Source organism: Neopelma chrysocephalum, unplaced genomic scaffold (genome assembly GCF_003984885.1).
Source record: "Neopelma chrysocephalum unplaced genomic scaffold, ASM398488v2 Primary Assembly neopelma1_69, whole genome shotgun sequence".
NCBI classification, from domain to species: domain Eukaryota; kingdom Metazoa; phylum Chordata; class Aves; order Passeriformes; family Pipridae; genus Neopelma; species Neopelma chrysocephalum.
Window position 1 is genome coordinate 12,092,363 of NW_020897729.1, and position 10,787 is coordinate 12,103,149.

Sequence of the window (10,787 nt, forward strand, 5' to 3'; positions counted from 1 at the left end):
CCCTGAACCCGCTCCTGGGCCCTGAACCCGCTCCTGGGCCCTGAACCTGCTCCTGGGCCCTGAACCCCCTCCTGGGCCCTGCAGTGCCGGGCGGGTCCCTGCGGCCGAGGGCTCCTTGGTGACTGAGGAGCACAGTTTGTTACGGGGGCCGAGCCTGAGCCATCCCAATCGCACAGCAGGCACCACTCACTCCCAGCTCCTGTCCAGGCGCACAGGATCGCTTCGGCTGCTGCTGCCCAAAGCCAAGATCCAGCTCGGGGTGGCCTCAGGGAGCCGTCAGTGCTGCCACAGCATTTCATTCCTCACAGCTTAGCCCCACATCCACGCTTCAGGATCAAAACACACCGCAGACCAGACCTGGAAACTGCCTATTTCATCTCAGAGGTCTTTTCCTACATAAACGATTCTATGGGTCTGTGAGACTGCTCTGCCTGGAATGTAGGCCTCAGCCTCCACTGCAATAAATGAGAGTTTCCACAGAAGAGAAACCAGAGTCATCATCTGCTGTGTTCTGCCGTGGGGGCTTGGTTGTTTTTTATTTACATTCACGAACCCTTTGTTATCAGTTATGCATGTTTGTAACAAAGCCCTTTTCCAAAATACTGCCAGCCATGGCAGCAGAGAACACAGTCACTGTCCGATTATCACATACAAAGCTCAGGCAGATCCTAGATTGCATCCTGCAGCCTGGTTTCACAGCTCCACCTCAACATGCCACCGCATGCTTTATTGGAACAGGCTGCCTCCTCTTTCTGTGCACCGCACAATCTCACACTTGCTGATTTCACTCCTTTACTTCTAGGTTAGCTGTGCCTTTGCTGAGCAGAAATACTGCTATTCCAAGGAAAGGAACGGTGACAAGTCACTCCAGACAGTGACAGCAGCCATGACTGCTAACACATGGCACAGCAAGGCTGCTGAGCAGGGACTGTCATTCTCATTTTACAGATAGGAAAATAAACCCCGTCTGAAGGCAAGGACACAAACTGGCACTTTCCAAGTGACTAGATTAGCTGCTTTTGAATACCAATCATTACTAGTGTTTGCTCTCTGTTTGCCACATTAATCCCATGGGAGCACATGTCAATGACTGTCTCCCCACTCTGCCCCCAAACAGCTGCAGATCTTCATCTCACCCCTTGATCAGTCACCAAACACCCTGTTATTGGACACCTTCTCCCACAAATCAATTAGCACGATTAACACCATTTCGATAAACTCAGGGTGATTCTGTACCTCACCCAGACTGAAGTCCTCTCCTGCTTCTCCAGAGGGCTTTGTGTGCCTCACAGTCACATATTACACCGGTTCCATCACCGCAATCTCTCTTCATTGCCAAAAAAACTGTTTATAAAGCCCCAAAGCTGCACAGATTACACAAAACCTAATGTACCAAAAAAAACTTGTGCCACTGGGCTGACAGGATCCTGCTCCTGGCAGAGAGCAGGGACATACCAGGGACCTGGAATAGGTTTTGGGGCTACAGCATGACCCTACAGCACAGAAAATCTCTGCAGTGCTGTCCTTGGCACTGGGTGCAAGGCAGCTCACCCCTCTGCCAAACACTCCACCAGAAGACTTAACCTTGGGGTGAAGACTTCTGGCGAAGATCAACGAGCAAAGGAGAGGCTGAGACAAGGGCTCAAATGCTTCTGGCTCACACAACCCAATTCTTGCCACCACACACAAACCCAGTTTTAGTTTTGCTCTCCCATTTAGAGCAGGCTCCTTGACAAGCACATGCTGTGGTTCCTGCAATCCCACAGTAACCTTGGCTGTTAGTTCTCTATCTACACATGGATTCCAACCTATTCAGCCAGAAGCAGGAGATTTTTTTCCTAGGATTTCCTAAATCTTTTAATCTTCTACCTCTGAAATCTGTAATTCTACTTTTTAAAGTTCATATTCATGAAGGGAGATTGAAGTGACCAAACTGCTGGTACCAGGGAGAGAAAAAGTCCTATTTTTCATTCTTCAGTTGCAGTTCATGGCATCTCATTTCACTGTTGCCAGCCAGGGAAAAGCTTACATAAGAGTTAATGCAGAGATTGAAGTGACTTACAGAACATTTCACTAACAGAAAAACACCCTGCAGAAACTGGGAAGGGACAGCATTTGTCTACAGTGCTCTGCTGGGGAGCCAGACAGGGACTGGTGTAATCTCAAGATTTGCCAGTATTAAACATCACTTAATACCAGAGAGACTTGGACATGCTGGAGAGTCTAATGAAGAGGCACGAGGATGATGAAAGGATAGAAGCACTTGACATCCAGGGAGAGGCTGGGGGAACTGGGAGCATGCTTTGACAGGAAGAGCTGGACTAAAGGATTTCTTGAACTCCCAGCCTCAGTTGTCCTTCAGTTCTGTGAGAAACAGGGAGAATGGGATTTGTTTAGTCTAGAAGGAGAAAGTTGAGTGGGCATAACAGATCCCTTTGCAGGCAGCAATCCAATCTTCTTCCCAGTACAGATCAAGGAGTAACAGGCTACTTTTGGGGAATGAAGATGTAGGCTGAGTTTCTACAGGTAGTGCTGGAGCAGATCATGGAATGACATCAGGAGCTGATTTAAAGAAGAAAGAGGGTGAAGAGCCATCAGAACAGCTGAGGTATTACCAATCCTGCTTCAGAGGGGACCTGACTTTGCACCGTATTTCACTGATTTAAAAGACACCTACCCCCTCCCTCCAATCTCCTGGTCCCCCACAACCCAAACCTTCGTGCTCCAACTTTTTTTGCACCTGCAGGACTGAAACAGCTTTGTAGAAGCTCAGAAGAACAATGCATCTTTTTAGAAACACTGTTCTCACTGCTTGCAACTTCCTCCCTCTGTCAGCACAGCCCAGTGGCAGGGCAGGATGACTCCAGTGCCAGCACTGGGACTTTCTCCATACTAAGAGGTGAAATAACTCTCCATCAGCTGGTGTAATGCATTCTTACTCACTTCTGTTACAGACCACACTGTCCAAAGACCCAGGTTGTTGCCAAGATGCAGATCCAAATTAACTCAAAGTAAAAATAATAAAAATCAGCCACTGTTTTACAATTCAAATTCATATGAAGAAGCAAAATTGGATCAACTCAGATTCACAACTAGATCTTGTATATAAACAGATCAAGCTTGTTCAGTCTCGGATTTATGCCACTTTCAGCAGTTTTCTCATGCTCCTGCTGGACCCAGGGGTGCAATATTTCCCACCTGCTAAAATCACAAACATACCGTGGTGTTCCCCTTGTATTTCTGCTCTCTCTCCATGGGTACAGGGGTAGATACAGTGTTTGGAACAGCCCTACCTGCTGCCAGGGCTTCGTCTCACAGCTGTCTCTGGGGTTTATAGCACTGCCAGGCCACAACTGTTCCACCTGCATTTGCCATGCCAAGAGTCTGTCTCAAATGGAAGTATTTAGATTTGTGAAAAACAAATCAGGTAGTTTCAAGAACAGGGGACAAGACAGTGCTTTATTTAGAAAAATATTAACCACTGCAGCCTCAGCAGAGGGTTTGGCAGATGAGGAACCAGCAAGCCATGGAGAAACAAAACCCAGAGAGCAAGTACTGCAGAACAACTGTACTGCACACACAATGCAAGCTCTGCCCCAAGGAATTATGTCAGAACAAGGTTAATTATTTCCATTGGACTAATACTTTCCATTTAATTTATTTTTATAAATCAATCTGCATAATGTATACTGGCATCCTTTATGTTTCAATTTTGCTTACAGTAATAAAACTAACTCTGCAAATCATCCCTGGCTACGTTATTTTTATATCCAAGAGCACCAAATGATAAAAGCTTGGCAGCATAGATCTGACTAAGAGAGAGAAAAAGCATTCATTCTACTTCCCAAACATAGCATAACAAGACCATGCTCCACAGCCTGATTTTAAAGCAGTAGGATGAAAATGACTCAGCCTACGTTAAAATTAGAGTTATGATGAGATTGAGACTGCAAGAGAAGTACTGAATTAAATGCATTTTTACTTGACTCAAATAGGCTTTTTTTTTATTAGTGCCTGGTAAAGGAAATACTAGCAACTTCAAAAGTCTGTGAAGCAGTCAAACCAACAAGGTGTTTGGTGAAGCTGTGAGTGCCACTGCCAGTGTCAGCGCTGCAGGAGAGCCCTTGGTGACAGAGCACAGGAGTTGCAGGGGGCAGATCCCGAGGGTCTGGCTCCCTGGGACACTGAGGCACCCCCAGGCTCCAGTGCTGGCACAGGGGATGAGGCAAGGCCTGGATAAAAGGGGAAGTGTCAGCATGGTGCCACACACGTATCTGCCAGAGCTCCTGCCCAGAGCCTCTGCAGCCGCCTTTGGCTCCTCCAGCCCCTTCACTGGGATGTTCAGGCTGGTTTCCCCAAGCCCCTTCACTGGGATGTTCAGGGTGGTTTCCCCAAGCCCATTTACTGGGATGTTCAGGGTGGTTTCCCCGAGCCCCTTCACTGGGATGTTCAGGCTGGTTTCCCCAAGCCCCTTCTCTGGGATGTTCAGGCTGGTTTCCCCAAGCCCATTTACTGGGATGTTCAGGCTGGTTTCCCCAAGCCCCTCTTCCTCCCAGCCACAGCCCCGGCCTCGCTCCCAGCACAGCGGGGAGAGCCCGAGGGCACCAGCATGACCAACCAAAGCCTTCCTCAAGTCAAACAGCCTGGAGGCACCTGGCTCAGAGCCACCCAGACATGGTCTTCTGTATCTTCTAGTGCTTCTCTGGGCTCAGAGACAGACACACCGTATTTCTGAAGCCTCTTATAATGAATACTTACTCAATCTCACCCCATATATGTATATACACACACACAGATATTTTTAACATACGTAAAGAAATTTAAAAAACCCCAACATTTTGAATGCTAGATTAAAAAAAGCATTACCTAGAAGAGTTCACTAGTCCAAATGACCAAATCAAGACATTCCCATTCCCCTCCTCCCAGATACACTACTTACAGCCAGCAGGAATGTGTCACAGCTCAGCATTCCGGCCCACTGCCTCCCCAGGCTTTTCCTTTCTCCTGCAGGAAATCCTCCAGCTGGCCTTGCTTTGTTCTGTAGCATATTTTAAATTCAGCTTCTTTGCATCAATTGAATTCAGGTACAGCAGGGGCTTGGTACCTGCACGTGGGTGTTGTTCCTGATGAGATTTCCTTACTTTCAATTTCCTTACGAGCAAATTAGAAGCAAACAAAAGAAGAGAATAATTCTTTCAGTGGCTTTCTGCCTTTCTGCAATACACATACACATTCTCAAAGAAATGTGAGAAACCAACTGCCACTGAAGGACTCTGCATCTCCCAACATGGATTAACCAAGTCCTGCCTAAGTTCATGCTGAATGGTTTGCTCAAATAAGTGTTGCAGATTTCTCCTTAACAAGAGAATTTTTGATTTCCCCAAACCTTTCTGTTTAGAAGCAAAATTATTTACAAGCTGGTTGTCATTAAACACCATGGGCCAAAGGTTGCCCTGGACATGGATTCTTGGAGACTTGCACAAAAGCATATTGTGTCTCTCTCAAGTGTTTCTGGGGAAGGGCCATGCCCACAGTGGGCACTGGGTTTGGAGGCGTAAGGGGCTGAATTTGAGGGCAGAAGCCCTTGGAGTCTGTTCCTCCAGACAGCTCTGGCTGTGATGCAGCAGCACAGGGATGGAAGGAGGCATGGGTTATGGGTGAGCAGGAAAACCAAACCCTCAGTTTGGCTGCAGGTAGAGCTGGAGGGCATGCATCACTTGTTTCAGAAGCAGCACCCTTAGCCTGGGGCTAAAAGAAGCAAAACAGGGAGTTGGGTAGGTCACTTGCCAGGCAGACCATCCTCAGTTGGGTTTGGTTTGCTTTGCTTTGTTTGTTGTGGGTTTTTTGATGCTTAACAGCTATTACCACTAAATAGCAGAACCTGTGACAATAGAGAGAACATAATTGCTTTGCTCTGAGAACATGAGCAGCACTTTCACCCAACAAGAATGGACTTGTTGGGTTGTTTTAATTCTTGGCATAGCTGGGCATGTCTTATCTCCAGCTCAAAAAGATGAAAATGCATAATGAAGACAGCCAGTTGTCTTGTAGGTAACTGCACACAATTCCCACCACAGGACAGCATTGTTGGCAAGACATGGTATCAGTATAGGGAAACCTAATGCTGCCAGCTGAATAGATGTCACATTTCTTTCTGCAAAATGTTATGTCTGCTAGTACTAGAAATAGCACAGCTGAGTGATAAAATTTAAAAAAACGTGAAAAATATTTTCTCTGTTTTCAAGTCTGTTTGCCTTGTGAATATGACAGCATTTTGTTTTGTCAGGGTCGTGTTTTATGCACACAAGGCCAGAACTTCTCCAACCCCTACACCCATGTTCTCATCAACAGCAGCAGAGCTTAAACAGATTCTGCAGCAGCTCATACAGGACCAAGCAAGCAGGCTTGTTGGGTGCTTTTATCTAAAAAGAAATAGGAATAAAATAACCTTATACAAGAATATTGCCCTTAAAACACTGAAACACGCTCTTTAATGTCTGCTGGCTGAGGCCTGGTCCTACAGAGACTGAAAGGATTTCACATTGCCAGAACCTGCCTTCCATGAATAGGCACTGATTTCATGTACTACTTTAGGATCAGGTCTTAGAGGACACTATTTTTAACTACATGAAGAATAAGCATGTCTAAAACACCTTAAACCCTCCAGCTGAGGCTATATATATTTTAAAGCCATTCTAATATGTGCATAATTAATGTGAATATTACTCAGCAATGGGTAAACAGCAAGTGTTGCAGTAACTCTAATGTCACTAATTTCATTACTCTACCGAAATATGCTACTGTAAATGAACTAGTACATTATGAAGTGTTATAAATAATTAAAACTAAAACTGCAGCTGACAAAATGAATGAAGCAAGAACATTCTGTAACCCACTGTTCCTACCCAACTTCATAATTTTCTAAGTTGAGTAAAACACTATATCTGAGCCTGTCTGAGCACAGAAAGGATTTGTTCATATCATTCACTAATTTGGAAAGAACCTTGGTTGGAAAAAAGTTGAAACATGTTAAAACCAGCACACTATGAAAGAACATCAATACAAACACCACACAACATAAACCGCTCCTTTGTCACCCTCCCCAGGTACCCAGGTGAAGCCACAGAGAACATGTCACAGCACTGGGGACAACCCAGGCCAGGCTGCTGCTGACACTGGGACATCAGTCCTCAGGAGGAACTCATCCTACCTGGTCTCAGAGGATGGGGAAAGAGTTGGGCTCCTCCAGCCCCCCCAGCTGACACAGCTGATGCTCCAGGAGTGAGCAGGAAGGAACTCTGTCTCACCAGCCAGGCTCTCACAGCAATATCTGCTGTACTGCACCATGGGCAAGGCTGGATGCTGAGGGCAAGGCAGAGGCAGCAGAAGGAGGTTCTGCTTTGGCACGTGGAGTTAGAGCAGTTCTGCTTTTGAGATCTAGAGATGAGAAGAGACAGGTGAACAGCATATGAGTGATATAACTGTTTCTTTTAGAGAGATTTTTAAAGCAGACCAAAGGTGCTTTTATGCAACTTGTTAAACTCTGCTGCTCCATTCCTTCAATCAATAGCAAGTGTCAAATTATTTTTGCAGAAATTTTCTGCTTTGTTTAGCTTTTTAATTTTCATTCTTCGGTTTCACTGAAATAAAAGGCCTCTTTTTTTAGACAGACATAAAAGGGGCTGACAACTTCTGCTGCTTCATTATCTCCAGGTGAATTCCATATTCTGCTCCTTCACTCCTCTTGGATTCCTGCTCTGTCTTCTCTGAAGTACCACAGAGTTTTCCACCTTCCTTTTTTTTTTTTTTTTTTAATTTTTAATTTGTTGGTGTTTGCTTGCAGGACAAAAAGCTTTATCAATTAATCTACTGTTTATGCTGCCTGAGCTGGCCCTGACGTTCACAGTAACGGAGCACCATCCCTGCCAGTGAACCAGACCCTGTGCACCCTGCAGGCACAGCCCCGGCCCCTCCAGAGCAGCAGGTGGGATGCTGACAGGGGGTAGCCCCAGGATGAGCTCTCAGGGAGAAACACCCATGGGGAGAGAGCTCTGACCTCGCTTCTGCAGCCTGCAGGAAGGGGGTTCCTATATCTCTGTAGCCCACCACAGCACAGAAGGGTCCTTAGGTGGGTCCATGGGCACTCCTGGGCTGCTGGGCTGCATCCACCTCCCACCAGTGGGAAAGAGGGCAGGCAGAAGGGAAGAGCCTCAGCTATCTGCATGAGCCTGAGTTGTGTAATCACACCACAAACCACTCAGGACAGAAATCCTCCTGCTCCAAGTGTAAGGGAGTTCCCCCTGGCAGAGCTGGGGCAGCCACAGCAGGTGAGAATGGCCCAGGGGAGAAGCTCATCTGAACTGCCCTCTGACAGTGAGGGAAAGGATCCTCCATCCATCTGTCCTGCCCATGCTGGCCATGGCAGCCTCTGCGGGAAGCCAGGCAGGGACTGGCAGCCCCTTCTAGCACAGACAGCCCACAGGCCACCCCAGGGGGGCTGGGGACCACATGAGGAGCTTTGTCAGGCACTGAGCAATGCTGGAAAGAACAGGATGCTCCTGCAGGGATGCACTTCTCTGGGAGATCTCAGCTTCTGGACAAAGTCATGTAGCTGAGAGCAGCAGCCTGCAATACCACCCTGCCGTGGATGAGGACACCAGGGGGGTGTGCTGGGTATAAGCAAGGACGTTTATAATTCTCACTTTTTTACAATAAAGATGGATTAATCCAGTCCTTGCTGATCTGCCATGACAGAACAGCTGACACAAGACTCCTCCAAGCTGCAATGGGTGTTTACAGCTGCAGGAGCCAGAGGTCATTAAGCACAGAGTTAACTCCCACAGACCAACTATTTCCTTCTTTTTTTTTAATAACCATTCCTTTCAGCAAGTGTCTCCTGGTATTTTGAAAATTCGCTTTAATCAATTTAAAATTAATAAGGAAGGAGCAAAATCCTTAGGGCCTGAAAGCTCCAATCTCTGCCAGGCTGGAAGTGATGAGTCAGCTCGGGCACGGCCGCCATGGAGCTGAGGCCGCCCCCAGAGCTGAATTAGGTCACTCGGTTTGCTGTTCACGGAGCCGTGGCTGTCCCTGCCTTTGGATGCTTCCCTCTTTCTGAGGAGAGCTGTGCTGCTCTGAGGCACTGCTGTGGCACCTCACTGCTGCTGCCACGGCTCCATCCTGTGTGTTTGTTGGGCAGGAGCACAATGGAGCCTCTCCGAGAGGAGGGGAAGGACAGTGGCAGCAGGACACAGCACACACAGGGCCCTGTCCCTCTCCCACAGGGCATCTCCTGGGACTCCTGCCTTGGTCACTAACCCGTGCTCTGCTTGGGCCAGGAACAGGAACCAGCAGTGTACACAGCCAGTCCTGCAGCTCCTGCCTCCACCCAAACCACAGCTCGTGCCCAGGCTCAGCTCTGCTCCCTTCCCAAGGGAACATGTGCTCCCAGGGTGCCAGAGCAGAGCCACTGTGCTCCCTCACTAATTACCTGTTTCTAATTGCGGTGCCACAGTCCCACCAGGCAGCTCCTGTGGCAGCTCCCAGGGGGATTAACACCGAGCCTTCCCTTCGTACACTGATGCAGCGTGTGAAGAAAAGCAGTTCCCAGCTCGTGTGCCCAGAGCACGTGAGCCGTGCCAGCGGGTTACCTGTGTGTCTGTGGGTCACCATGGCACTGGGATGCCAGCACCCAGTAGGGCCAGCCTGGGCAGCAGTGGGAGGCTGCATTCGTGGGCTGTAGGCAAGAAGAAACATGGGCACACAAGAATAAAACTAAATCTACTTCCAGTTACTTCTGTGGAAGGCGGAGATGGTCTTAAATTTCTGATATGTGCATGTGGCCTGCGAGATACGGTGCTTGCTAAATGAAAAGTATCAAACACTACATTTTCAAAACTTTTTTTCTGATTTCTTTCCATTTGTTCAATATTTCTAAGGGTAACACACGGAGGGAAAATGAAGTGACTGACAACAGATGATTCTGAATTGTTGGCTTTGGTAGCACAAAGGGAAAATGCAAATGAATTCTTGCAAGAGCACAGCAAGAGCACACCACAGAAGTGGTGGTCACCCACACTGCATCCTGAAATATAACCAGGTACTTTGTTCAGAAACGGCATTACCCCTATTCTGCACAGCCCAGGCATTAGCTTTAATATGCAGCACATTCCCAGCATATCTAAGTTACAGCAATTTCTGCCATGGGCCTGAGAGTACATTAAAGGGTGCTAGTGATTATAAAGCATGTACTAGATCAAGGAGATCCTCCTGCAATATTTTAATTTTCACTTAAATTAAATTTACATAATAATTTGCACCACTCTGCTAACAAACAGGGAAAGAGGCACTGTAAGTGTAGCAGCAGGCATGCATATCTTCATTTATTCTTCCCTATTTTTAACTTGTGGTTAAACTTAACGACTTCCAAGTGCAAGTAGATTGAAGCTCCATCTAGTGCCAGGGGCCAGGAAGTTACTGAGAGATTTGCACTCCCAAAATAGCAAACATGCTCACAGAACTATGGAGGAGCAGCAGACAGCCTGGAATCCCAGAGCTGTCCCACGCAGTCGAGAACGCTGTGGAAATGCTGTTACAGTGTATAAGGGCTTCATGTTAAAGCTGCTGTACCTTGGGCCGAGCAGAGCCTGGACTGGGGCACAGCCCCCAGAACACCTGTGCCATGGTGAGAGGGATCCCTGTGCCCTTGTTCCCCCCGGGCTCCATCACCAACGTGCCCTGCACGGCTCCGAGCTGTGCATGCAGGAACCGGGCACTGCTGCAGCCCC

At 47.6% G+C, this 10,787-nt stretch overlaps 1 long non-coding RNA gene across 13 annotated transcripts in view; it reads right to left on the reverse strand.

The window, feature by feature from the left end:
• The window catches only part of LOC113968718, a 38,241-nt gene that overhangs the window by 21,093 nt on the left and 6,361 nt on the right, over positions 1 to 10,787 (reverse strand). For 12 of the 13 annotated variants that reach the window (XR_003534632.1, XR_003534634.1, XR_003534624.1 and 9 more), the window contains exons 1-2: positions 7,211 to 9,749; positions 4,940 to 5,151 (exon numbers count right to left, since the gene is read on the reverse strand). This is a non-coding gene — a long non-coding RNA (uncharacterized LOC113968718). Of the gene's footprint in view, positions 1 to 4,939; positions 5,152 to 7,210; positions 9,750 to 10,787 lie in introns of those variants that run through there. The other variant, XR_003534623.1, reaches the window with a different exon arrangement.